This window comes from Neopelma chrysocephalum, unplaced genomic scaffold (assembly GCF_003984885.1).
Source record: "Neopelma chrysocephalum unplaced genomic scaffold, ASM398488v2 Primary Assembly neopelma1_26, whole genome shotgun sequence".
Lineage (NCBI taxonomy): Eukaryota > Metazoa > Chordata > Aves > Passeriformes > Pipridae > Neopelma > Neopelma chrysocephalum.
Window position 1 is genome coordinate 6,539,148 of NW_020897695.1, and position 27,514 is coordinate 6,566,661.

Below are 27,514 nucleotides of genomic sequence, written 5' to 3' on the forward strand. Positions count from 1 at the left end.
CAGTTTAATAATTAAATTGGGAAAGTTGGCAGGCCTCCTGCTACTTCCTCTAATACGTAGCATCTATGAATGAAAGTGTGCAGTATCCCAGTGGCACTTCTTCCGAACTGGCTCATCTGTTACTGGGTAATGATTTTCTGTCGAGGCAACAGCAATGCACAGGGCCTATTACACCAGCTACATAAAGTTAAAAAGACATTATGAATAAAGCGTTCACCATGGCTTTTACCAACATTTCTACACAAGACTGCCTAACGCTGACATGTGTTTATTAACACTTAATAATGTTTACATAATTCTTCCTTGAGCTCATTACAGCTGTCAAAAATCTGAATAGAGGATGTTTTTGCCTGTGTTTAACTCTTGAAGACTTTGCAGTCCCTAAGCTGAGATAAACGACAGCAGAGAGGATGCTAAAGGCCCAACCGGTTGCTGTGCTGCCAGGGTGGAAGGCTTAGAGCCAGCTGCCCATCTGAACTTGAGCATCATCACATCTTTCCTCCCTTTTTGGGATTTCTTCCCTAGCCGGCATTCTTAACGTTTCTCACTGCACACTCCCGAGGCTGCCCGTCCGGCCCACACACTTGCGGAAGGCATGGAGAATCACTCCAGCCGTCAAGACAAGAGGAAGCACACCGGCACCGAAGGCACGACAAGCAGGTGCCAGGTTGGGCTGAGAGATTGCCGGAAAAAAACTTTATTCAGAGGCTGCGGGCAGAGCAGCTAAAACACAGAGCACTTGCAAGGTGAGGGTCCGTCCCGTGCCCCTGCCCCTTGCGCTGGGCGGGATGGGGGCCGGAGGGACGAGTCCTCTGGCCGGGCGGGACCGTGATCCTGCTCGACCTGACAACGGACCGGGATCGGGGGGCGAGCTCGTAGGGCCGCCGTGCTCTGTCTCGCCCCTCACCTGCCCCCGCCGCAGAGCCCCCGCGGGGTTTCCGAACGGGATGCATGGCGGGGAGATCCCCGCTGCCCAGTCCCAGCCCCGCGCGGGCGGGAAGGACCCCGCGCTCCCCCACACCCCGCGCGCGGCAAGGGGGCGCGCGAGCCGCCGGCGGCCCCGCCAGGGGGCGGGGCGGGGCGGGGCGGGGGGTCCGGGGCTGCCGCCGCCGCTGTCGGCGGCACTGGCGGGGCGGCGGCGGGAGCGGGAGGCTGCCGAGGTAAAGCGGGGACGGCGGCGGCCCGGCAGGGTCGCTTCCTTGCCTGCTGCGCCGCGTCCGGCGCGGGGGAGGCGGGAAGGGGAGTGGGGCGCGTTGCCGGCTGTCCCCTCTCGGGGGGGGACGCACGCCCCCCGCGCGTGTCCGCGCCCCCCACGCGGGGGCCGCGCTGCCCCCGGGCCAGCTCCGAGCGGGTCAGCGCGAGGTGCCCGGGACGCGTCCCCCCGCGGCTCGGCGGGACGCGGGGCGGGCTGCGCTCGGCGGCGCGGTCGCTGTTTTGGGCTGCAGCCCGTGAGTGAGGCGGTGATGTGGCGGTAGCGCCCGGGCGCTCCGTACCTTCCTCTCCGCAGACAAAAGCGCGCCCCAGGCGCGCCGGGGACTGGTTTGGTAACACGGAGCGCTGAACTGTGCTCGGGACCCTGCCAGCCCGGCGCCCACTCTGCCGCCGGGGTTGCTTTCCTACTGGGCGGCGTCGGCCGGAACGAGCGGCCCTTTTGGCGGAAAATAAAATAAAATAACAAACAAACAAACAACTTGATGTTTACAAATGTGGCTAAAACAAGCCCACAGGACTCGGCAGCTCTTGCTGTGCAGAGTGGCTCGATGTGCGAGAGCAGAACCTCAGCGATGTGCGCCTTGTGAGTGAGATTCCTGCGCAGGGAGAGCCGCGGTGCCCGTCCTTCAGCCGACTGCTCGCTTCAGCTCCCGGTAGTTCTGTGCCCCAGGAACTCGGGGAAGGGCCGGGAAGGCGTGCAGGGTGGCTTTCCTGCGCCTTTTGGAAGTGGAGTTCAGTTTTGCGGCTCCTCGCCTCCCCGAAGGATATTGTTGGGACGTGGTGGCAGGGAACCGTGCGGCTGGAGCAGGGATTACTTCTGGGTGAGTGAGGCTGGCGGTGTGGAGGTCTGCGGGATCCCTTCTGCTGCCTGCCAGGGAGAGATCCACGGTTAGCAAATACAGTGTGAAGATTCGGCAGTGTGTGTGCGTGTCGCAGGCACTGATACAAGGAGGTGATAGGAGTGGCTGTTCGTGCATTTCTGATGTTTTCTAGTGGCATGTTATTGTTCTATGTAGAGTGACAGTTTAGTCAGTTGAATCTGTGGAAGAATTTTTTTGGTTTGGATAGCGTTAATATTTTGCCTTCTGCCGAGACTTAACAGCATTTCAGCAAGCTAGGTGTAACAAAACAAAAAGGGCTAAATTATTGGCAATAAACGCAGTCTACGCTTTGAAGAGAGACAGGGCTCTGAAGAGATCTGTAGTGTGGATTCTGAAAACCAAGTAGTTAATGGAGCAACATAAAATATTACTGTCCAAGGGCTGTGCTGGATCCAAAGGTGACCACCAGGACAGTAGAGCAACAGCCCAAGGAGAGGAAATTCACTGAGACTGCTCTTCGGCTCTTTCTCTTGGAAGAGTTCTCATGAAGAAGTTTAGCAAGCATAGGTTAATTATATATGATGTTATGGCTGACTGAAGGAATTGGATACCTAATGCAAAAGCCTGTGCATGTGGGAGAAGCTGATTTAAGGTAAAGTGGTGTCAATGTAAATTTAGACTGGTTGTGTCATTGTGGTAGAAGTTGCTATGTGGACATCACTTGTTTGCAGTTCTGGTTATGTCATTTGGGAAGAGTTGGAAGCAAAACTGAATAAAAAACATCGCTCTTAAAATAAGAGCGTCGGGAGTTGGTGCGTGCTTTGTTTTTCAATCAAGAAAGTTGGTTTTGATTTAAAATATTAATTAAATCATTCCTTTATGAACCAAGCTCTGGGTAAGAGCTTGATGTGTCAGCATCTGTCTGTATCTGTTTTAATGATCAGAGAAGGTTGATCCTCAGTTTTTTATGTGGGTCAGCTTCCAGCAAAATACGCTTTGCTAGATGAAGGGTTGCAGGATTTGTCCTTGTATTAGTAGTGTCACAGTGTTAGTAAATGAGAGTGCCTCAACCTGAGTTGTCATTATTTTGTGGCTAAGTGTGCTGGTGAAGAATGCGAAGTGGCTCCCCAGCAGATGGTCGCACTTTGGGGTATCTTGCTTCTCTTCTGCACCTTCTTGCAGAGCTGAGGGGTCTTGGAATGCTCTTGAATTCTCAGGCTAATTCACCCTAAAATACCTAAGTATGGTAAAGCGTCTCTGTTACATGTGAAATTTGGGTTCTCTCTAGGTAGAAGGAGTGGCACCACCAGGAACTGTTTGTCAAATAGAATGAATTATTCTAGGAAATTCCTAACCGTGAAGTGCTCACAGGTGTGTACAGTTAGGAGTTTGAGCCAGGTGTGTCTGAAAGGGATCATCCATTTTCACACTTCTGTCAATATGGATATGGTGGGTAAGTAGCATAAACAAAGTCCCCATTGACTTCTGTGGATACACACCTGTAAGATCAGTGTTCCAAGGAGTTTAAACCAGGGTGGCATTCTCCTAGTAGGTGATACAAGCAATGATTAAAAAAACTGCCGCTCCTCAGTAGGATAAAATACAAAGTCCAGCCAGTGTCATCCAGCTGTTGTGAGCAGTTAGTGTGCTTTTTTTAGAGTGAAAGTTTATTCTAACCCTTCTTAGCCAGGAGTAACTTTATGCACAAGATTTTAATATCTTCTTTCCTGTTTTTATAACCTGTTGTTTCAGTAATATCTTGTACCACTGAACTCTGTAAGTTATCTGCATTAAATCTGTTGTCTTTCAATGTCATCGACTCTCTCCTTGTTTATCTATTAGGGGGAGACAGTAGTTATTGAAATTCCCAAATACAGCTTAGCTGATCGTAATTATAATAATGGAGTCCATTACATTGACTATTGCAAGTAGAAAATATTGTTAAATCTTAGGCAAGATACTGGGGAGAAGTTATGTGCAATTTCTTATTTGTAGGTTGTGTTCTAATTAAATATTCAATATTCTAGGAAACAATCTCTTCGTTCCAAGGCACTGTTGAAATGTCAGTTAAATTTCCCTCCCTCAAAGCAGTGTGCAGTATTCTGTTTGCTACAATACTTGGAAATCTTTAAGACTTTAAGAGTCACTAAACTTTTCATTCTCTGTAGTCTGTAGTTCAGTTTGTATTCAAGGTAGATAGATTGGTAAATGCTGAACATGTAGGAAGTACACACGTAAGAAAATATAATTAGGCCTGCTGTGAAAAAGCCAAACAAAATACAAGAAAGTGTAAAGAATTTATAGGATAAACATTTACCTATAAGGAATGTGTTTTTTCTTTTTTAGGAGCTACTGATATTATTGAAAGAAAGAAAGAACTTTGTTTTATTAAATACTTATTCAGTTTGTTGAAGTAATACTTTGTAGGTTTTGGATTTATTTTCTACACTAGCCAAGCTTTTCTCTACTGTTCACCTCCTTCTTTTATCCTCGCACAGTGAGCTTATTTTTGTTAGTCTTGGTTACAGACATATGTATTTTTGTAGAACTTTATAGCAAGTCTGTAGGGCAACAGACCCTATCATGTCACATGTCTAACTTATAACCTTATTTTTCAGCAATTATAGCAAGTCTACTGCTCAGATCAGAATTAAAATTATGTAAGTATAATTAATATATGCCAATATTACTGAAATTATGAAATGCATATGAGCTCATTCAGTTTTTCTTTTCTCGTGTTTTTTTTTTATAACTATTTTTGGTTTTAATATAGAGTGCAAGCTGTTGCTAATTAGCATAGCACTCTGGAGGTGGTCTCTATGTAAGCTAAATGGAGAGGATAGGATGAAGGGGGGGGAAAAACCAAACCTGGAGATGTAAAAGTGCCAGTCTTGGAGACGTTAAAAGCTTGGCACATAGAGTGGGTTTTGTTCTTTTTGTTAGACAAGTGATGGCAAGGTCATGTGTAAAACTTCAGAGCTGAGTTGAATCCTGTGCCAATGTGTATGTTCGTGCTGGGTACAGGAAAGTGCCTCTCTCTTGGTGGGCACTAGTTTCTCTTTTGCTTCTTGTGCAGTCCTACAATGTCTCCGGGTTAGTAGGCTGGAGTGGGGAGTTGTTGGATGGAGTGGGCTGGGTGCACACGTATTTCTAGAGTTGCAGCAGGCTCACTGAAGAGGTGCCACTAACATGTGACAACTCTGGTGCGTTTGCCATGGCTTTCCTCTCGTGAATGCAGAATATTTGCAGACACTGTTGTTTGCTACTGTACTTAAATTGCTGAAGGCATATTTACTTTAGGTATGTGTATGATATGCACAAGTCTGCTTACAGTGTACACAAACAAATGTTCACGTGTGTTTATGTGTATAAATATTTTCATGCCTATTTCTCGATGTTAATATATCTTTCATTCTTGGGTGGAACTTCTGCATCTGCAAAGGGGACAGGTTTTGAACTTGCACAGCATAATCTCATGGTCTGGGCTGCTGATTATTGTTGGAGTACTTGGCAGTCATGATCCTGGAGGTTTTAGCTCTTATCTAGGCAGATATGAAAAAGCTGCTCCCTGCGGCAGCAATATGTAGCAAATAGAAGACAAGCTTTAAAGAAATGATAAATAGAATCTTTATTAAACCCATTCTTGCATATGGGGAACATACTATGAAGCTCTATGGAAAGCTGTCTTCCTTGGGTCTCTGAATGAAACCTGATTCGCTCCCCGTGAGGCCATGCTTTGTGCTGCCAGGCAAGGAAGAGTGCTCTCAGTATCTCAGTGCAGGTAACAGATCTTCCTTTTCTCACATATCCTTCATCTTGTATCTGTTTTGACCTATATCTAGATTCTGTGAAAATGCTTTGGAATTAATGCTGTTGAGAGAGTGGCATGTATCGCCCCTTTCATCAAAGTAATGCAGTGTACCCTATCTCAAAATAATGATTAGAAACTGTATTTCTTTGAGAAGGTGTTCTAACCCATTGAGTTGGTACATGCAAATATGTTAGCATTAGATACTATTTGGAAATTTAATTTAACAAAAATCTTACACATAACTAATAAAAGTAATCCTATTCTTTAAAGCTTTCAATCTGTGGTTCAAAGGAAAGTCAAAGGAAGCTACACGTAACGTCTTTTATTTTTCTGGGTTCAACTGCAAGAAGTTGTTTAGCTACATTCTAAACCACATTAAATTTTCTTTAAATGTTGATTTTTTTTTTTTTTTATTTGGACACTGCAAAAAGCACTGTTCCAGAGTGTTTAGGTGGTTTGAGATGCTGATCATGAAGCGGTGCATTATCCTCTTGAATACTTTATGCTGCTTCTCTGAGGTCGTCCTCAGAAGAACTTGTTTTCGGATCAGACAGTAAAGTAGTCAATGGTCTTCTCTATGTCAGAGGACCTGCAAAGCAATGCTGTTTGCTCAGGGTGAAATATGTGAAAGGCTTTGTTACATTTTCATACGTAGTTTAAAGAGTTTTAACTTGGAGCAGCCACCTTGTTTCAGCTGGCACCTGGAGTACATGGCATGCAAGGAGGTGCTGAGGGACCTGAGTTTACCCAGACTGGAGATTAGAAGCTGAAGGTGAATTGTTGCCTTGCATTTCCTAATGGGCTGTTTTGGAACAGAGAGCAATGCTCTTCTCTGAGGTGTACAGAGAAAGGGTGAAGTGCAGTTGTCACATATAGAAATGGAGAAATTCCCTGGGCATAAGGAAAAAAAAAAAACAACCAAACAATCAAAATGCTTACATTGCGACCTGAGGTCTTTCGAGGTTGCAAGATTTGCCCTTGGAGATTTAGAAACTTGATAAGACTCTGAAGAACTTGTTCTAACTTTGAAATCAGCACTGCTTTGACTAGGAATTGGAGGACATGGCCTCCAGAGGTCCTTTTTAGCCTAAATTATTCTAATTCTGGGAGAAGATTTCCCACAGAGAAACTAAGTACTGTAAGAGTTATACTAAATAGCCTTTTAAAATATATTCTTAGAAGCGAAGAGCTGTTTGTTTGTGGGATCAGAGGAACCCTTTGTGTGGTACTTATGGCCAAGATAATTTAGAATTAATATGGTTTTCTAAAGAGCACGTGCAAAGGAACAAGTTTAAGCTGTTGAACAAAGTGTTTCAGCACTGTGCTGCTGCCTTGACTAGTCGCAGTCTTGCTGCTGTGTGCTGAGAATAGCTCTGACATGTAAATATGATGCATGTTAAGTGGTAGTCTTTGCTGGACTTGGCTGCAGTTACTGTAGGTGAGTTCTTTGCAAGTCTGGGAAGCTATGTAACATACTAAATTTGAAATTATTCTTATGGTAAAAAAATAATAGCGGTTTGTGCGTTTTTTTTGTTTGCTGTTTTTTTTTTACAGAGTGGCTACTGAAGCTAAGATTGATTGTTGACATGTCCTTTGTACCTGATGTGATTAGAGTACTCTTTGTTGATGGACTCACTCACCATGGCATCATGTTTGACCATTTGTTTTTTGTAATGTACAGCTTGAATTTAAGATGTTTTTATCAAAGAGTACTTTTGTATTTCTCAGAACTAACTTTGTGCTAAGTTTGACAAAATACCAGTCCTACTTGTCTTGGGCATCTGTGTGAGGTCTTAGTGATGTCACCAGAAATCCCCACGGATTTGGCTTTAAGACTTCAGTTTTCCCTTGAGTTAGCAATGACCAAATAATGTGTTACATGAATTGTTATTCTGCCAGCATTATTCATTCAAACGGTATCTCACTGAAATGGAGTGAACTTTATATGTTGATGCCTCTATGTTCAAATTGGAAAATTCAGTAGTGGAGAACAAGTTGTATTTGTTATCCTGTATCCATGTGTGAGCCATATACGCATATATGCTTGCAGATGTGGTTACTTGTGGGAGAAGGAGGAAGGAATGTATCAAGAATAATGCCCCTGCTTCTCCTCCAAACAGATGGGTTCTGTTTTTTTTCGCAAATGATATTAAATGCCTTTTACCAGTACTTGGGTTAGATATGCTAGCTGTAATTCAAGCCTAAAGTTAAGACTCTTGTTCAGCTTTTTGGAATGACTGTTGGAGACAGTATCTATCTAATCAGCAGCAGTGTAAGTAGATATTATCAATTTAGGCTGCTGTATTTTCTCTGGGGAACAGATTGAGTGTGGCCTTTCTGCAGAGATACAAGGGGCTTGTATAAAAGACTGAATGATTGCTGTTGGTGCTCTGTTGGATGCACAGACTTCAGAGGCTTTTCTCTCCTGGGGCTGCCTACCTGTTCAGGCCACAGGATGGGCGTTGAGAAGGCTCATTAAGGAAAGCAAGCTGTTGCTCAAAAGAGTATCAGGCAGGAGATATGCTATCTTGTACTCCCTGCAGGGAAGGGAAGCTACAGTTTTTTGCTGTGCTCCTTACATTCCTTCAGCCCCACTTTTATCTTGAGTATTCTTAACTGTATATATGTATATATATATATATATTTTTAATTTTAGCATTGAGGTTCAAGCTTTTCAACTCTAAGTCAGACTTCCAAAAGGACCCGAGAGTGATTTAGTAATCAGGAGATATTAGCAACTTGGAATGCCTTTTTACTGCTCTGTGTATTTAAATCATACTAAGGATATGTTTTCCCACATTGTACACAGATTAAAGAAAAAGATGATTCCGTTAATTTTCAAATGAAAGGTGAAATGAGTTGTTGAGGAAGCATAAGAAAAAGGGAAAATATCACTAGATTCAGATGAGAAATCTAGGAGCAGCTCTGTAGATTCTAATAAGTGCCATATGGAAACAAAATATATACAAAATCAGGCTGGGTTTTTGGTTACATTGTACAATGAATTTTAACAATGTTAAGTGTCTATCTTTAATTTAGAGTATTTCCTTATTTGGGAAGCCAGTAGAGAAGTGTTTTCAAAGTAATATTATGAATACTCAGGGCTGGACAGACAGAGCACTTTTTTAGTTTAACACTCATTGTTTTGTAGTGCTACTGATGGGAGAGAGAAAAAATTGTCTTTTTTGGCTGAGGTTTCTGCACTCTGCTAGAATCTGAGACCAGGGAGTTCTCTGCTGAAGATGAGGAAAGGCAGTACAGAGCAATTTCTTTCATTTTTCTCTTTTCCCCTCTTGACTACTTTCTCTCTTGTCCTGCTTTTCTTGTTAAGCAGGAATGGGTTGACAGTAACAGTGCCCTGTTAGATCAAAATGATTGGTAGAGGCCATGTTACTGAAATCACATTTCCTGTTCTTAAAAAGGTGGTAGAATTTTCTTGTGTTGATGGTTCAGATGCAAAAGTGTTGCAGATTCATTCAAAGTTAAGTTGGGTAAACTGGGGGAAGCTAATTACATGTGCTTGGTGATAATGTAAACACCGTTGACTGTCCCTGGAATTCCCTTGGGTGCTCACAGGGAATTTTGGCTTGGACAACTATTTCTTCCTTCAGATGGAACCGAGGAGGAGGTCAGTGTTGCAACTGAGGGGTGGGAAAAGGAAGAAAGGAAGCACATCATGAACCTGAGACACCACATTTGGAGACTTGAGTTTTGACACTGGTTTTGATTTCTCATTTGTGGATATTGGAAATAACATTAAGATCCTCTGATTTTGCCCTGAGAATCATTGTTCTGGTGATGAGTATGTTTGCCTTACTCCTTCAGAACTTTACTTTGTAACTGCTCTTTCCCTTTATTCTTCCAGGATGTCAAACTGGCTTAGGTCCATGAAGACTATGCTGGTATCAAGCTCCATCTGACTTGCCTCCAGTTCTCAGGAGCAAAGGTACAGTTAACAGGGGTAAGTTAAAATCCACTTACAGAATCCTCTGAAGGAAATGAAGACTTTAATTAGTGCCCTCTCCTTTGCATGGCAGTCTCTGGTACATTTCTCCTCTCCAAGTTGCTTGGTCTATAACAGCAGGCTATCAGCAATAGAGAAAGGGAAATCCAAAAGAGTGAAGTCACTTTGAAACAGTAGTGAAAAGTTAATGAATAGAGCACTTACAGGACAAATACCGACGCAGGCTGTGTGTGTCAGGAAAGCACTTTGAAAGTGAAAAGTGTCCCCTTGTTTGTTTGTACTCCTTTTAACTGATGTCTTTGAAAATCTACTTGGAATCACACTTGAACTACCATGATAAAATACGTTTTCATTAGATAAAGTTGAAATAATACACATTTAGCAATTGTGAGTGTTGCTGGAAATAGGAAACCCATGTAGTAATAAACACAAATTCCTATTTTTTGTTTCATCCTAAGGGCAAAGTACCCTTGATGCAAAGCCCAGGGGACCTGTATAGTCATTAGCAGATGGAGGGGGGACATTAATCTTCTACCCACAAATCTGCCTCGGCACATAAAGCAGGGAGCGTCTGTTGTGAGGATTGCTAGAGGTTGTATTAAACATGATAGTTTATAATCACAATGCTAGCCACTCTTTCTGTTCATTGCTGTGTTTTCTTGGTACTCTGTCTCTGGATTTCACTTTTTCTATCTATGTATAATAGAGAGTGACAGTATTTCTTCTTTTTGAAGTGCTGGCAGAAGTTTCTTCCAACACTCTTAAAACCTCTCTTGCTGTAAGCGCTAGAGTATGTTAGGATATACTTTAAGTACTTCTTTGTGCATAGGGAGAAATGTATGATTTTTATGTGTCATTCAGTCTTTCTCGTTTGGCAGTCAGCTAGGAGACAGGCACGGTTAATGAGGCATCTCAGCAACGCATTTTTATGGGAGTATAGTTAAAGTTAGGAGTATGTCCAGTCTCCAAACTGCCTAGTGAGCATTCTGTATTTGGAAACAAATGCCAGCTGGCAGTGGTTAAGGAGTGCATGCTTATTTTGCTCATGATAGCCAAAACATGCTCCCCACTGTGTGCTTTTGGCAGCTTTGCACTGGCAATATGTCTAAAGTGCCAGTTCTGTGTCCTCCTTTCCTACTCCTAGCCGTGTCCTGTAAGGCATGATTTAGCCTAAATAAAAATGTGCCTCTGCTAGACTTGGTAATGTATGGAAAGAAAGAGTGTGCTTGTTTTCAAAAATCAAAGTCTTTCTGAAATACCTGTAGTACATTATTTCTACAGTGGAAATAAAAAGATAAATAATATGTCTTCCTATAGTTGGCGGCAAATTGACCCTACATTTCTGAAGATCTGATGATTTTTGTGACACCAATTTATGGGCAAACTACACTTCAAATTTTGTATAACTTATTCTCAGTGAGAGCTCTGGTTGATTTGAAGCTCCAACTCTACTTATCTGGTCAATGTATTAATTACACTGGTGGTCATATTAATTGTATTAATTTGTGGTGCGAACGTAAGTATCACCACAGCTTTCTTTTTGTTGAATTTTTTTAAGTCAATAAACATATTAAGTGTTACATTTTATTGAAAAGATACTTTATATGTAGGTAGACTGACTTTTACAGTCAAGTGTTGCGAATAATAGAATAGTTGGAAAGGACCTTTAAAGGTCATCTAGTCCATGTGCTTAGCTGAATTATTTGAAGCAGTTCATGAGCTGTGGTACATTGGATACAAGTTCTTAAGGATCTTAAGGTAAATAAATCCAGTCTACGTTTCTTTGTCATTTGTTTCTTTAGTAACAGTATAACAGGTTAAAAAAAACACAGTTTGACAAAAAAGGCAAACAAAACACTGAAGATTTTCAATGCAATGCTCAAACAACTACATTTAAGGTCAAGTCAAATATAGGGTAAGCAAGCTGTGCTTAGAACTTGGATTTAGAATTTCTTTGAGTTGATCTCTCACCTCCTTTGTTTGTAGCAGATCTCAATATTAGAGAAGATGATAATTCTCAAACAATGAAAATGCCTTTTTCTTTTCTAAATCAATGAAATTAAGATTTAAGTTCTTAATCTTAAGATATGGATATGTTAAAGAAATGAAAATCTAAAAATCAGGTTATCTTTTCCAAACTGGGTTCCTCAGGAAAAAGAGGTCACCTTGACAAAACTGTTAGCTTCCCAAGTCGGGGATCACACAACCACTAAAGAAGAGAAGGAACACTATCTTTTGCAAAGTGATAGATTTTCAGTTACCATGCTTCCACTTATCTGCTGAAGCCTACCTGCAGTAGCTGATTTAATGCTCCTGTTGCCCACTCTGCTTTCACAACAAGCACAATCTGCATTTCCCAGGAAGGAGGTAAAAAAAGAGGGCGTTACTGTGACCCTTTCCTCAAACCCCTCAGCTTACCTCAGCAGCCTGATATCACTGTCACACAGCTTTTTCTCTCTCTCTGGCAAGAACAACTCAATTCAGTTGCTTTTAACAGCTGATCTAAAATAGTGCAGGTTTCCTTGTAAGTACTTTGTCACATCCATCATCCAGCTATATCCTGGATATCCAAGGGCACGGGCACCTTTGTTAAGGTACCTGAATGGTTTCATCATTGTCTGTGCTGTGGTGGAGTTGAGAATCAAATCTTGCTGTGATCTGTGTTGTCAAAGCACTGCTGCACATTGGTTAACGCATTCATGCTCTAAAAAAACCTTGGGTATGTCATGCAAAGAAGGTATTTTAGAAAGTAGGTTGCAAAATCAAACCCTCAAAAGTTGTGAAATGTCAGATTTATGTTATTTTCTTCTGTGCCTGTAATTGATGCAGAAATATAGATCTTGCAACTTCAATTTGATCACATCCTAATTGGATAACTTATGTTAAAAAATCATGTGTGGCATGGCCGTGTACTTTGTAAATAGCACAATACCAGTTCTGTAGGAGGAAGAACAGTATTCACAGAAGAATGATTATAGAGTTTGGTGCTAAATTATTATGTACATGTAGAAGATAAACAGAATTCGTTCATCAGACTTTAAATTCCATGTCAGCTAAATATATTTGCATTACATAAACTTTGTGTAACATAACTGTTTTCAGTGAAGTTTCTCCCATTTATGCTGGTGTTGAATTCTGCCTCTAGTCAAAAAGAACTTTTAGAAAAAGTTCTGCCAACACAGTTTGTCTCGGAACAGCTTTGAGGCTTACCAGCAGTGTTATTTCTTTTGAGTTGTAGGAGCAGCTCTAGTTACATGCCAAAATATGGTCTTATTTTTAAACTGAAAAATAAATGAAACCTATGTAGAAATGGAAACTTCATTGAATGCCAAATTCTGACCACGTTACTCCCATTGGAACCACTAGGACCAATTTTGCAATCTGCTCTGTCTTTATAGCATTAAGAGTTATTTCGCAATGTGGGAAATACTGGAAGAAATGAGTGTAAAAAAGGCAGGAAATCTGCCAATGTCCATGCCTTTTTTCAAAAAGTAGTTATAACCTACTTGCTGAGATATGTTTTATGCAGATACCAAATTTAACCAGATTTAAGTTATGGCCAACCAGCTTCCATTTCAAAAGTGCTATTCCGTAGAGAAGAGGCAGATAAAAAAAAATTGGGCACCTAAATATTTTCAAAATAAACATGTTATTTTTGTCTTTTTTTTCAATATGGTAAGACGTAGGAGCTTGGAGGCTCTGTCTGTCAGTCTTCTTTCCTTTCCATTTTCCTTAATTTTTAAAGTGTTTGTCCAATGACCAAAGCAGAATTTTAAAGTTAGTTCCAGTAAGATAGGGGTTAAAACAGATGGAGGGAGTCGGGAAGGAGAAATACAGTATTCAAGAAGTGATTGGTTTGCTCTAGGAGTACCTTCCTCAGACACTAACCCTGGTAAGAAAAGGCCCAGGTGTTTCGCCTCCAGCAGTGTGAAAGCACTCAAATCCATTGAGGGCTTTGAGAAGAGGCTCTAGTGATTTTGGACAGTTGTTGACTTTCAGCTTGTGTGAAAAAGACAGAACAGGTATGTTATCTCACCATTCCACAATAAAAGGAGGCAAAAAAATTATGTTATTAGTTCAGAAGACTTCCTGAGTGTTGCATCTGGAGTCTTAACTTGGTCTTGAGCTTAAGTGTTCAGAGCAGTTGCCAGAGGTAAGTATAATCGAGCTGAGCTCTGCAAGTATGAGAAAGCAGTTGCCATTCTAGCATTTTGAAAGCATATTCAGCCAGATAGTACAGATTAGAAAAAAATCTGGTAAAACCTGAAATGTTCACTTGTTTTGACAACTGAACAGTTGTTCTCAATGCATCACCAGGCAGCTGTGGTCCTGCTGTCCCTGGCTGAAGGATAGTATATTGCTTAGCACAACCCTCTGTGCACTTGACAGTAAGTTGTTTGTAGATCAGTGTAGCTGAGCAGTGTTATAGTGACATTCAAGGTTTTTATCGTCCATTCTCAATGATGATTTGTAAAGAGCATTATTAGCAGTGTACCTGCTAGGGTAGCGTTCGAGGGTGAAGTTGATAGTTCATAGGATTACAAAACAGGGTCCGGTCTGATGGACTGCCCTTCCAAACCTGTTGTTTTCTGCTACCGAACCTCTGATCAGTTTGTAATCTGCAGAGCAAAAGCTCTTATTTGAGGAACTGAATTCACCTTGAGCGATGCATAGTCCTTCTTAGACTGGAAAATGGGCATGATGGATATACATTCTGAGCAGATAGCCCCTCCGCTCAGATAGCAAGTTTTAAACATAGGCTTTCTGTTTTGTACGTTTACACTGCTTTTGGGATGAAATTGTAGTACTGCTTCTACTTGAAATTGTTTAATATTTGCTACTTTTTTCTTAATTCATAAGATGGATCTTCATTTTGTACCTAAAGGGAATGAATAATAGTCTTTTGTAGGCTTTCTGGCAGGACATGGTCAGCCCTAGGGATCCCTGACTGTAGTAATCTCATTGACAGAAGATGTAACTTGCCATAAATTGGATTTCCTTTTTCTGAAGCCTGAAATGACCAGTATCTATGAGTTTTAGAAAGAAGATGAAGATTCAGGGTGTAAAAAGGCAGTTAGAGACTAAGCTGTAACTGGAGACTGACAGGATTTGGCGCATAACTCGTACCTTTACAAAGCTTAATTTTTACTTGGTGTATATGGTGGTGTTGAAGGAGGTGGCAAAGAAGCTACTTTCTACTGCTTGGTTCTATAATTATAAATACACTGGCTTTGGTATAAGAAACATCAGACAATAAGTCTTGGTGATGGTTAAGTTAATTCACTTTCAGAAGTTCAATAATTCATCTGAGAAGTGTCAGCAGCTGGGTCTTGTTAATGGTAAGCCTTTCATTTCTGTTAAATCAATTGTGAATAATAGGATCCTTCAGAGAAAAATGATGAAGTAAGCATTGATTTCCAAATTGGGTGTCTGATATTGGAGTATTAATAAAATCTAGAGCAAGCAGGCAACTAGGACCTCATACACTCTTATCACCTAAGTAGTAATCAGAGAAAATCAATATTTTTTTTTTGTATGGTGCTAGATCTGTTAACATTTCATTTGTCATCATTCATCATTGTGTCTATAATTTCATTTTGATAATTGCTTAAATTTTGGGGGGCTTAATGGTATGCATTGAATCGAGCATCTACTGTCAAGCTTTTGTGAAACAAATGTGGCATTGCCATATTGTCTATTGTTTTCTAGCTGTCTGTTTTACTAGTTTTGGACTATTGAAGTTTGGACTATAAAGTAAACTCTATGTATTTTCAAATGAGATCAAATTTTCTTAAATGAGTTCCATTTAGACTTCCTGGAGTCCTCTGTTATTCTCTTTTTCTAAGCTATGAGGAGCTGTGTTGCTTGTTTCTATGCAGTTTCATTCACTTTCACAGGGGTGTTATGAACATCTCCAATAATGATGGTAAAACTCTGTCAAAGAGGAACAGTTGTAGAGAATATCTTCAGAACAGTCAGACTCAGGGCATGGCTTCCTCTGTAACATCTAGCTTGGATTGTTGTTCCCCAGCTACAACTTCTGGCTCTGCACAGTTTGTTCCAGCCTGTCTTGTACTGTTGAAGAGGGCTGTGGCTGTCTGGATGTGTCAGGGAAGGAGACTGATGCTGACATGGCTGCATTGTGGCCTTTGATGGCTTTAATACAGAGGACCAAATTTTGGTGACAGCAGCATTAGTGAGTGATCTGAGAGGGAGTAGTTGATGGTAATACATCCCACCAAGCCATTTGTGGGTGGGATACCTGCATGCCTTGTACTTCTGGTCTCAGAGTCAGTCAGGTTTTGTATTGCAGTGTAAAGGTTACAGACTTGTGAGTGTGGGATTTATTTTGTTAATTGTTTTTAATAGCATTTGAAGACTGGGTTCAGTGGATTTTTAGAGCTTTTTCTATCTACTATTGTGCTTACCAGTAATCCCATTTTGTTTAAAACTGTATTGATTTCATATGGAAACCCACATACAATAAAATCTGCTTCCTGTTGAAGTCAATGGCAGTTGAGGCTAAAACTGGACCATGATTTGGCCCATAAAGCATAGCAAGAAAATTTAACAGTTATAATAAAACTCTTAAGGCAAATAAAATGTTCTAGCAGGTGTTCATAAATGTGCTTTATGCTCATAGACTCTGTTAAATGCTAATACTAAGGTCCTGCAGAAACTGCACATAAGGACTGAGTGAAGGAAGCAAATGTCTGTTAAATGTGCTGTGCAATATTGTAGCAAAGGTGGGTGGCAGTGCAATGCTATGCTACCTATTAGACTGAAATATGAAAGCTATTAGAGATTCTGCTGAATTTTCATTTTGTGAGGGAGTAGTTTTCAAGTGAGAACATACTGTATAAAAAAGCCATGTGTTGTGCAAAACTAGAAGCATCTTTGTCAGTGTATGCAGTTTTCTTGGAGGTATGCAGTGCTTATTAAGGACAACTGCTAACACACTGTATTAACAATAAATTTAAAATAAGACAATACTTGTGAGGAAAATAATAGCTGAGAAGCAGCTTTATTTTTTGCATATTTCATTTTTCTTGAATTATTTTCTTTTCATATTTCTTTATTTCTGCCTGTGGTCCTGAGATGAACCCACAGGCAGAAGTCCTATCACGACCTAAAATATGTTTTTGAGGATAATGGGTGTTGGCAGGATTTTATATTTAGATCTCTGTCTTATGCTAACTCTTTTTTTTTTTTTAATTTATTTATTCCATCACTTCACTATCAAAGCACAGTGAGGTCCATTTTAGATTTCCAAGAGCTTTCTGGCCTTCCTCCTTTCTGTCTTCTAGGGGAAGCATCTGTTGACTTTTTCAGCAGGTTTTGAAGCATGCTTTGAAAGCTGGTGGCTTGTAGTGGCTTGTTTTTTTCTAGCAATTAATTTCATTAGGATTCAGGTCAAACCCATGGGACAAAAATTACCTGTATGTACTCCAGTCAGTTGCTACTGAATGACACCATGAATGCGGAAGTCGTTGTTGGAATGTGTTTTATTGGTGCTTGAGTAATTGAGTGAGTTATTGTGTCATCAATATTCGGTTACTGTGTTGCAGGATAAAAGCAATCACATTAGAAAGATACTCTTTCACAGTTAACTTCTGAATTTTCTGTGCCAGAGAAGAATGCATTAGCTTGGAAAACAATAAGATAGAGGAGTGAGGGTAGGGCTTTCACGGCGTTTATCTCTACCAAGTTACAAGTATCACAGCCATTCTTGTAGCGCACGCTGCTGTTGGAACATCCACGTAATGTCAGAAAGAGTCTTCCACTGTTGCTTTGGTCTTGTCCTCAAGTGTTTGTGTTTTGTTTTTTTTTTCTTAGCTAATGGGAGCAGGGATATCTCTGGAAAACTTATTTTGTTCTACCTTGTAAAAAGGATTGACTCATGCACTTAGTGAGTTCTCATCACCTGCTTTCTCAACAAAATCACAGGGACCTCTTTCTCCTCTGTGGTAGTGGTACACTAGTGTACTAAAGGATTTCAAAAGCAAGGCTGATGGTCATCATCAGCCAGCATGTTGGGAGCTTCCACATATAGTAAAGTGTCTTTTCTTTCAATCCTTCTAAGACAAGAATACCTAATAGAGAAGGAGGGTGGGAAAAGACTAGAAATTTTTTAATCAGGTGGAAAGTATGTCTGTACTTCTCTTCTAAGTTGTGGCCCTTCTAGTATGGCAACAATAGCGATATTCATGGAGAACTTTAAATGCCTTCAATACATTACAAATGCATTGTGTGATAATTAAATGTTAATTGAGGCCATTATTAGATGAGTAGATTATTTATATGGCAAATTTATTTGAAGTAATGAGCCATGAATGAATATTGTTTATTAACTTCCCCTGTGTTCATTCTTCTATATCTTGTCTCATCACAGAGAAGGATTTTTAAAATAGAAGGCTCTCCAATGATATAAAGACTTGCAACATATGAGTGTGTTTTGTTGATTTCAAGAAATAAGCAGAATACAATCAAGACCTGTGGAAGATGGAGCTTTTAGGTGAACTTCTACCTGAGGAAAAAATAAAAAGACAGAAAAAAGGATATTTTTTTTTTCTTTTAAAACTTGCACAACTCGGGTACTTAAATGGTCTTTCCCATTTTAAGGATGAGAAACTAGGGAAAGGAAAGTTATTTACTTTGCCTGGAATTATGAAGGGAAGTCTGGCAGACACGGAAATTAAATTGAGATCCTCTAAATGTCAGGCCAGCTCCATAACTACCAAAATATCCTTCCTTTTTTCTTTCTAAAATGTCTGTCAGAAATGTATAGTAAAGTTTAGATTTTGTAGGATTTCCATAGGACAACTGCTATGTGGCCTCCAGGGTGTGAATATCCACAAAAAAAATTCTTCACCCTTTGAAGTTGAGAGTACTGTATCTGTTATTAAATCTGAAGAAAAGACTGTCCCAAGCCAACATACTTGTAATAATATTTTGGATTTCATTCTCTAATTGTTTAATGGAATTAATATGAATATTTTAGCTGTACAGTTGGACAGCTGCAGCAGGATGTGATTTAACCAGGACACTGACTCTTCTTTCAACACATTCTGGCAAACTTTACAACATGCAGTATTATAAAAGTCCCATTTATCTGCCATGTAGCTTTCATACACTTCCTTCGTTTGCAGTTATTTATCTTTTTTCTTTTTTAAAGCTAAATTGAAATTGCTCCTCAGTTCTTGGCTACAATAAAATGCCGTGCAAGGCTAAAGCCTTCGAGAGGTTCCACTCTTATGACAGATGCTGGGACTTTGCATAAGCAGTGGTTACCTGACAAACTGCAGCACTAAGTTGTGCAGTGTGTAGCTATACTACCCTACTACCCGTATGTTCATCACATCTTGTCACGGTTTCCAACACATGCTGAGAGACCATTTTTGCAGTTCATCCTTTTGCTTGTTGGATCCAAACTCTGTTTCAAATACTTTTGTTCAAGTAAGGAAAACATGGAATCATGCAAGTGTTTGGATTGGAAGGGACCTTAAAGATCATGTAGTCCCAACCCCTTGTCATGGGCAGGAACACCTTCCACAACATCAGGTTTATCAAAGCCCTATCACATCTGGCCTTGAGCACTTCCAGAGATGGGGCATCCACAACCTCTTTGGGCAACCTGGTCCAGTGCCTCATTACTGTCACAGCAAAGAATTTCTCCCTAATATCTGATCTAAACCTTCCCTCTTTCAGTTTAAAGTTGTCACCCCTTGTCCTGTCACTGCATGTTCTTGTGAAAAGTCCCTCTGCGACTCTGTTGTAGCCCCCTTTAGGTACTGGAAGACTGCTCTAAGGTGTCCCTGGAGCCTACTCTTCTCCTGGCTGAACAACCTCAACTCTCTCAGCCTGTCATTACAGGAGAGGTGCTCCAGCTCTCTGATCGTCCTTCTTCTCTTTAGGCCCCTGGAGGATGCAGCATTCCGGGTGGGTTCTTACAGAAGTGAAGTAGAGGGGGAGAAGCAGTTACCTGCAGATCCATGATAAACTCTCATTGTCTAGTAGAAACTGTTTCGATTTTGTTTCAGGTGTACTGTGTGCTTATGAACTCCTGTAACCATTTATCATCCGTTGATGCATTGCAGTACCTTTAAGCTTTGGACTTTTGAGCTTTGCCAAATAAATACAGTGGAAAGAACTGGCTGTTTATAAGGGGGGGAATATTGTATTTATATAATAACTGTATGCTAGTGATATGGTGAGAATATAAAAATTTAATGAGTTTTCAATACCATTGGGTTGACCTGATCATCTGTAGTGCTCATCACAGCATGGCCATTACCTCCTGTGCGTTCCTTTGTGCCATGCTGGAGGCAGCAGCTAGGAGAGCCATCATCACAGCCGGCTCCTGGGGACATCAGGTGCAGCATGTGCCAGTGGGACTCTGCCAAGCATTAAATTCTGTCTCTACAACTGGGACAGGTTTGTGCACTCTAATCAATTACAGAATTGAGTATTGTCTACTTTCTTATAAGGCGCTGCTTTCTAGCCCTTGGTAATTGCGTGGTGTTCCAGAGTTGCTTAGCTGGGAAAGCTTGTACGGTTTTTGCAGGCCACCAGGTTCAGAGTGTGGAGACAGCTGGCTATAGCAAAGAACTGTGATAAATGTTAACTTGACAAAACCACACATGTGAGGTCTTGAATGAAGTCAAGATTGAAGTAATTTATTCTGGATAATTTGAACAAAAAGGCAGTTCTTGCCATTTTAAAAGAATACCGTATAAACTCATCTTCTAAAGATGAAAGCTATCAAGCACAAAACCATGATATTACACCAGATAGCAATTACTGTGGTTTCTTAATGTGCTTGTGTTTTTTTGGTTATCACATTTATTAAATGTTTAGAACTTCAACTGTAGATATTTTTAATCAAAATCAGAATTTTTTTACAAAATGGGTGATTACATCATTTGCACATTTATATTGTAGGACATTTTAACGATATAAGCATTTTTTCATTTAGACAGCAACCATAATAAATTGAAATAAAATTCAGCCTTGATTGATGTTCTATGTGTCATGTACAGGGCAAGTCCCATCTATAAAATGTGGTTTGCCAAGGCAGCAATATTAGTAGCATTTGAATGTTTTTCTTATTAAGGAGAAAAATGGTCAGTAACATCAATACCGTCTGCTCCAAAGACCATGGTAAATGGAAACTGCCTGCAGCACATTTGAATTCCTCACTGTATTTGGGATGAAGGTACGATGCAGGCAGTGAGAATTTTTTTTTCTTGAAAATTAGGATAGACTATTACAGTTCTTAGGATGAAAGAGAGAGGCTGATTACAACATAATGGAGTGTACCATATTCATCTCTTTGAAATATGACCTCACTCGGCCTTTTCCATTTTACAATCGATTCTCTCATTCCCTTAATGAACCTGTGCGTTCATGAGTCTTCCTTGGAAGTATGCACGTGAAGTATTACAGTAGCAGAGAGTAATTGTCTGACAAGCAAGTGCAAGTAAAGTGTCTCTTGTAGTCTTGTTCAATAACATTATGGACCGTTAATGCATCAGATTGGGTTCCATATTGTTTCGTTAAAAATTATGCAGACATGTTTTTCTTAGTTGTTCATAGTGTTTCTAAAATGGTAGCTTCAGAAAACCGGTTCAGCATCATCTGGCTCTATTTCTTTGCAGAACAGTACATTTGTCTAAGAGATGAGCTATCCAAAAGGTACTCCTGCAAAGTCAGTTCTCTTACCAGGTACTGAAGTTGGATAAATTGTAACACTATGATAAAGAAAGAGAAGAAGGACTTTTTGAGAAGAAGAAAAACACAAAGTTTTATAGAGAATTACTGAAGACACCATCCAGATGTAATTTTTAATGGATCAAATACCTAGCATGTGACTTTCATATCTGTTGGGTTCTTTAGGCTATCAGTGTGATTACATGTAGTAAGAGAATGCTGTTAATTATATTGTATGTTGTGTTTGTGTCTTTATGTGTATTTTGGATTTTTTTAAATATTAACATAGATTGTTTATATATCTGTTAATTGTTAGCTAATTCATGGCTAACATAGAATCTCTTTAGAGGTGGTTTAAATATATATATGTGTATGTATATACTTTTATTATCAACCCATAGCTGCTAACTGGCTGTCGATCATTTCAACTTGCTGCAAAATATGAAGCCACCCCCTGGATGATACTCACAAATACTAGATAACCTGGATGGTACCCAGGATCAGATCGCAAGCATAGAGCTTGCTGCATTCACCACTGGGGAATCAGGAGAGGAGGGAACGTGTAACAGACTCCTGCTAACCCAATCTTTCTCTAGGCAAAGAGGTGCCAAGAGAGCTGAGACTTACCGGGAACTACCCAGGAGAGCTGGCAAAACCTTATGGAAAGACATGGAGACTAAACCACAAGCAGAATAAACCAGAGAAAATTTGCAGAAGCCTGAAACCTTTGTAATGACAATTTCATTGAAATTCTAAGCATTTGATGTAGTCACCAGCACTGATTTGATAAAAATGATGATGAAATAAAGGTTGAGCTCAGAGAGAAGCAACAGTCCTGAGTGTTGTGTCCAAAAAGATAATTTGTCATGTCAGAAAACAGCATTTCTTTTTGATCAGGCCAAAGTCAGTGTCCTAAAGTGTGAAAATTGCCTTGACCAGCATATTGCCTTGACCGGTCCATATATAGGACTATGGACTGTTAGTTTCTAGTAGTTTTCTTAGATTAAATTAATGTAGCTGACTCCATGCAGGTGGAAGTAGCTTTTTCCTTTGTCTGATGGAAAACTTACTTGGAAACACTACATCCTCTTTTTCAGTTGCTGATTTTTTTTCATTAAAGGAGCCTGCAGTGTGGCATCACAATATTTCATTGTGATAGTTCATCTGTAATATTAGTGTTTAGCTGAAAACTGACAATTTGGGTGGTGGAAGTGTTTGGGTTTTTTTTTAAACTGTAAGATAGAAAATCCATGCTAATAGGTTGCCATTTTTGTTCACTGGGAAATTGTGGCCTGGTTGAAAATTTGATCAGTTTAATCTATCAAATTGTATTGCCAGTTCTTTGTTCTGTCATTGGTGTTGCTTGCACAGGAGTGAGACTTCTACCAAGTGAAGACCTTGATCTTACAGAACATGGTTTTACCTGGAGGAGTCCCAAGAAGTGTGTAGGAGAACCTGTGCTAGTACATTGACCATTGCCTGCTTTGGGGCATAAACTCTACTTATGGTATTTTTGTAATGCTTCAGCATCTTCATTATCCCATCATTCATGTAGCACAGATGCCCTTCTGTTTTCAGCACCTCAATGTACAAATTGACTGAAGCCCCATTCAGAAAGGATATATTCTGTGGGAAAACTTAAGGTGTGCTTGGTGATTAGACCAAAGTCTCAGCTGATGTCAGTGGGATTGAATGCACGTTTAGTTGAGGCTTTCCAAGAATAGGAACAGGTTCATGCTGAAATGCCTTTGAGTAATGAAGAATGAAATGGTCTGTTCAATACCACATCGTACACTCTTCAGAGGACTTGTGGATAAGTTTTTAACCTGTATTAGTGATGAAGAAAAGTAAACTGTTTGCTTGACTCCATCTGATCAAACCCATATTACAGTAGGTCCTCAGAAAACAGATTGCAAAGAGTCAATGTCTCTGTCCTGAACAACTTCAAACCTGTGATAGGATAGCCTCGTGTGAGGGCAGCTGGAAAGCCTGATGCACATCCTGATGAGTGATTTGCTATCTAGTGTTATTAAGAAGACTTAGGGAGACTCTTGGTTAAGGTCCATCTTTCAGAAGATTCATGTGTGTGTAGGTAATTCACGTTTTATATTTAGCAGATAGCAGAAAAAAGGAACCATTATTCTTCTGCAGAAATTCTAACAATGATGTTCAAGAGTTAAATGCACAAAGACTTCCTTATTCTCAATTATCTGTTATTCATCTTTTTTTTACTCCCCAGAGAATTAAAAATACAGGCTTTTTGGTCTCCAGTGCTTTTGAGTTAAACTTCAAAGACTATATTTATTTTCTTATTTGTTTTCTGATTTTTATTAGTCCATAAGGATCAGGCATTTTAAGATTTTTACTTTGCAGTCACAGGGCTGAGGAACCTAATATTTAAGTATGTGAGTGTTAAGGTGTAGCAGTACAACAAAAACCATGGACTGAAATTAGCAGAGTTGGCAATTCATTAGATGAAATCTGAAGGACCAATCTATGATTGCAAGGTGGTAGCTCAAGGAAGAAAGGAAGTTACATATCTGCAGCCAATCTGACTCTTACATCCAATGTTTACTATATTGATCCACTCTACAAACAAAATAAAGTACCATTCTTCTTCTATAGTATTCAATTCGGAATTCTTTCTCTAAAGCATTTTATGGTTGCATGGTCTGCACCTTAAGTTACTGGATGTCTTTTCTTCCCAGTTGCAGTAATGTTTCTGGTTTCTTACTGTCGCTTGCTATGATTCTTTAAAGCTTTTGTTGATAATAAGTACTAGAAAGGTGAAATGTATTGCCTCTTTGGATGTATTCAGATGCTGTGCTTATAGCTATGGAGATCAATGCTATTTTTGTTTAGCAGACTGTTTCTTAAGATAAAAATGACAGTTTGACACTATTCTTCTAGGAAAAAGAATTCCTATGGGAGTGTTTCAGAATCATTGATTCTGATGATTTTATATGGAGACACAGTACCTGAAATAAGCAAGGACAAATTGTTTGTAAAACCATGAAAGAAATTTCCCTCTCAAAAAGAGACAAAAGGAGTGAGAATGGAGTCTAAATGTAGCACTTGTTTCTATAAAATTGTCTGACCCATTGGAGCAATTTCTGACTGTAGGCTGACTACAACCTAGTGTAGGAAAGAACTTTCTGAAATCCCAGAAATGGAAGTGCTTCTTTATATATCTCAGGTGGATTTGTGAACTGACATTTGTGTGGCTTTGTGTGGAATGCATGTGAGCTATTTGAAGAATTGCTGTTTGCAGGTTTTTGAGGTTAAAAGAGTGTTATTTGGGACATATGCTTTTTCAACAATGGGAGTGAACTTCACTGGTATATAGTATTTCAAGCTGGCTTGTTGCTCCACTTTTGGATTGCCCAACTAAGGACTGAGAAGAAAGAAACTGTATCAGTTAGTGGTGGTAACAACATCCCAGACAGGCTTAATGAAATATTGTAAGAATTTGATGTTTCACATCAAAGCATAACCTCTCCTTTTCTTGGTTATATTGCTGCCTATTGAAAGGGTTTGTTGGATCACAGGATGTCTGGGGCCCTTTTCTTGTTCAGAGTAGAATTCTCCTGGGAAGAATGGTAAAGAAAGGAATGCAAGATGAGAGACTATAATATACTGTGTCTTATTATGAGTGTTTCTACAACTAGATCTTGTGAAGAATATATAACTAAAGCTAACCCAGACTATTATTTTGGGTTAGAAGACTTCATTGGGTGTAATTTTTTTTCTTAGACTTTCAAAATGTTCTTATGCCAAACTGCTATCCTGTAAGAAACATTTCAGAATATCTGATGGAGAAGCATGAGGCAGACTTATTGGAACTGTTCTTTCTGCAGGAGATGCGGTGTACTGTAACTTGGGGTTGTACTGTCTCCTAAGGTCTGTGCACTGCTCAGAGCTGCTTGGAGACTTGGCAACTTGTATATCATAGGATATTAACAAGAAGATATAGTAATACGAATAGTAGTCTGAATGCTATTAATGCTGTTGTTGTGTAGTGACTCAAAAGATGAATAAAAGGATGGTAGAATTTTAGGGTGATAGAAAATGAATTGGAGGAAGGCTGAGGAACTCCAGGGTTTATCCAGCTAAGCTTTGGGAATAGACATGGCGATGGTAGATGAAATTCTCCCCAACAAATCTGAGTAAAATCTTCTGAATATGTAATTTGACCTAATTGCGTGTTGCTGAATATTAAATTAACTACATTTGCTGCATTAGAAAAGCAGGCAAGTTAGGCTTTTGTCCGTCTCTTTAGAAAAAAAAACCACAAAAAAAGACAAAATTAACAAAAATAATTTTATAAAACAATAGTAGTATTTGCTGGTCAGTACTTACTGCTTGTTTGTATCATATTGCTTTATAACAGGAATTCTTCATTTTGTTCTGCATCACTCTTAAGACAATACAATAAAAATAAAGAAGGACTGCAGGATGGGTGGAACTGCTTTGTAGCATTGGAGGCAATTCCATGTGTCAAGGTACTGAAACAAATAAAAGCAGCCTAGTTAGGTTAGAGGATGAGCAGTCAGTGGGGGTGTGTGTATAAATAAATCATGCACTTTAACTTACAGGAAGAATAAAGAACTGCATTGAAAGGCAATAAATGGAGATAACTGATTTTAAAAGGGTGGGTTTGTTTGTTTTTTTTGTTTTTTTTTTTTTTACAATGCATAATTAACTTTGGGAACTTGTGGTAAGCTAGATATGTTGGTCTAAATGCATAAATTCAAAAAGAAAACCAGACATTTACATGGCTGATTAGAACATACACATTAACAGAAGTTAGGATAAATGCCCTCTCCTACTGCAGTGTTTTAAGGCGTAGTTATAGGAAAAACCCAAATGTCTTATGGCCAGGTTATTCTGTACTTATGGCTTACAGTATACCTTTCTTCTCTGTGGTACTAGTCACTGTTAGGGCCAGAGGTTGCATTAGACAGACCATTAGAGTCTGACTCTCCATTTTGGATGTTGTTTGGTTTGGGGCTGGTTTCTTTTTTTTTTTAGGATTCTTATGTTTTTATGCAACTGCAATGTAGCAGAAAATATGTAGTTCTTCTGTGAATACAGAAGTCTCAAGCTTCTAGCAATTCAAAAGGGAAGAAATGGCAAAAAGAAAAGATTTTTTTTTTTTGAAGTGCTTATTCACAGAAGAGGAATTGCTTCTGAATGAGGGAAGTCTCTCATAAATACCTAGTGATACATAACATTTATGTAATTGAGAGTGTATTCATGGAAACATCCTCAAGAAAAGCAGATTTTGAGTCATACCAAATAGTACGTTCAATCAAGGATTCACTAAACAGTTGTCAAAAGTATGTTCCAAGATAAAGTGTGTACTTGAATGTATTTATGTATTAACTGACTGTGGATTATTTTTTTCCTTCCCATGCAAACTGACTCTGATTTTGATGAGCCTTAAATCCTAGATTGTCGTGTAGCTTGTGTATTCTTACAAAACAAAGTAAATGCATGGAACTTGTTCAAGTCCACTAGCTGTTATGAATATATATGCTTCTCCCAGGGCAATGAGCACAAGTAGCTACTGCCCATTCATAAGTATCTTATTCTTCCTATATGTAATGGGACTCTAAAGACATTCCTGTCCTTGTGGCCAGGGCTGCATTTGCAGTGAAACTGCATATATTGTGTAGTGTACAGTTATAGTTTATGACATTTGCTTTTGTTAGGATTTCTTCTGAGTATTCAGCATTTCAACCACAACTCAATTTATCTGGAAAATGCAATTCTCATACAGAAGCATGTAATTTTGTTTTTTTTCCACATGAGGGAAAAGCAGTGGAGTTACAAACACATGATTACACTAATACTGATTTGGAAATTTGTGCAGGATGGAAGTGGAGGTGTATGGCCTCCCTGAACATAATGTTCCCCATTATTCCTTCATAGCTTTTCATCAGTTGTAGCTTTTCCTATGTTGGAGGATCTCAGTGTTTATGCAAGGTGAAACCA

The 27,514-nt window shown here is 39.7% G+C and overlaps 1 protein-coding gene across 2 annotated transcripts in view; it reads left to right on the forward strand.

The window, feature by feature from the left end:
• Positions 1-1,111: 1,111 nt before the first annotated feature.
• RARB (retinoic acid receptor beta) overlaps positions 1,112-27,514 on the forward strand; it is a 292,148-nt gene continuing 265,745 nt past the window's right edge. Inside the window, exons 1-3 of one of the 2 annotated variants that reach the window (XM_027675408.1) lie at positions 1,123-1,160; positions 4,652-4,693; positions 9,710-9,805. The gene's annotated coding sequence lies outside the window, so the exon portion shown is untranslated. Of the gene's footprint in view, positions 1,161-4,651; positions 4,694-9,709; positions 9,806-27,514 lie in introns of both variants that reach the window. The other variant, XM_027675409.1, reaches the window with a different exon arrangement.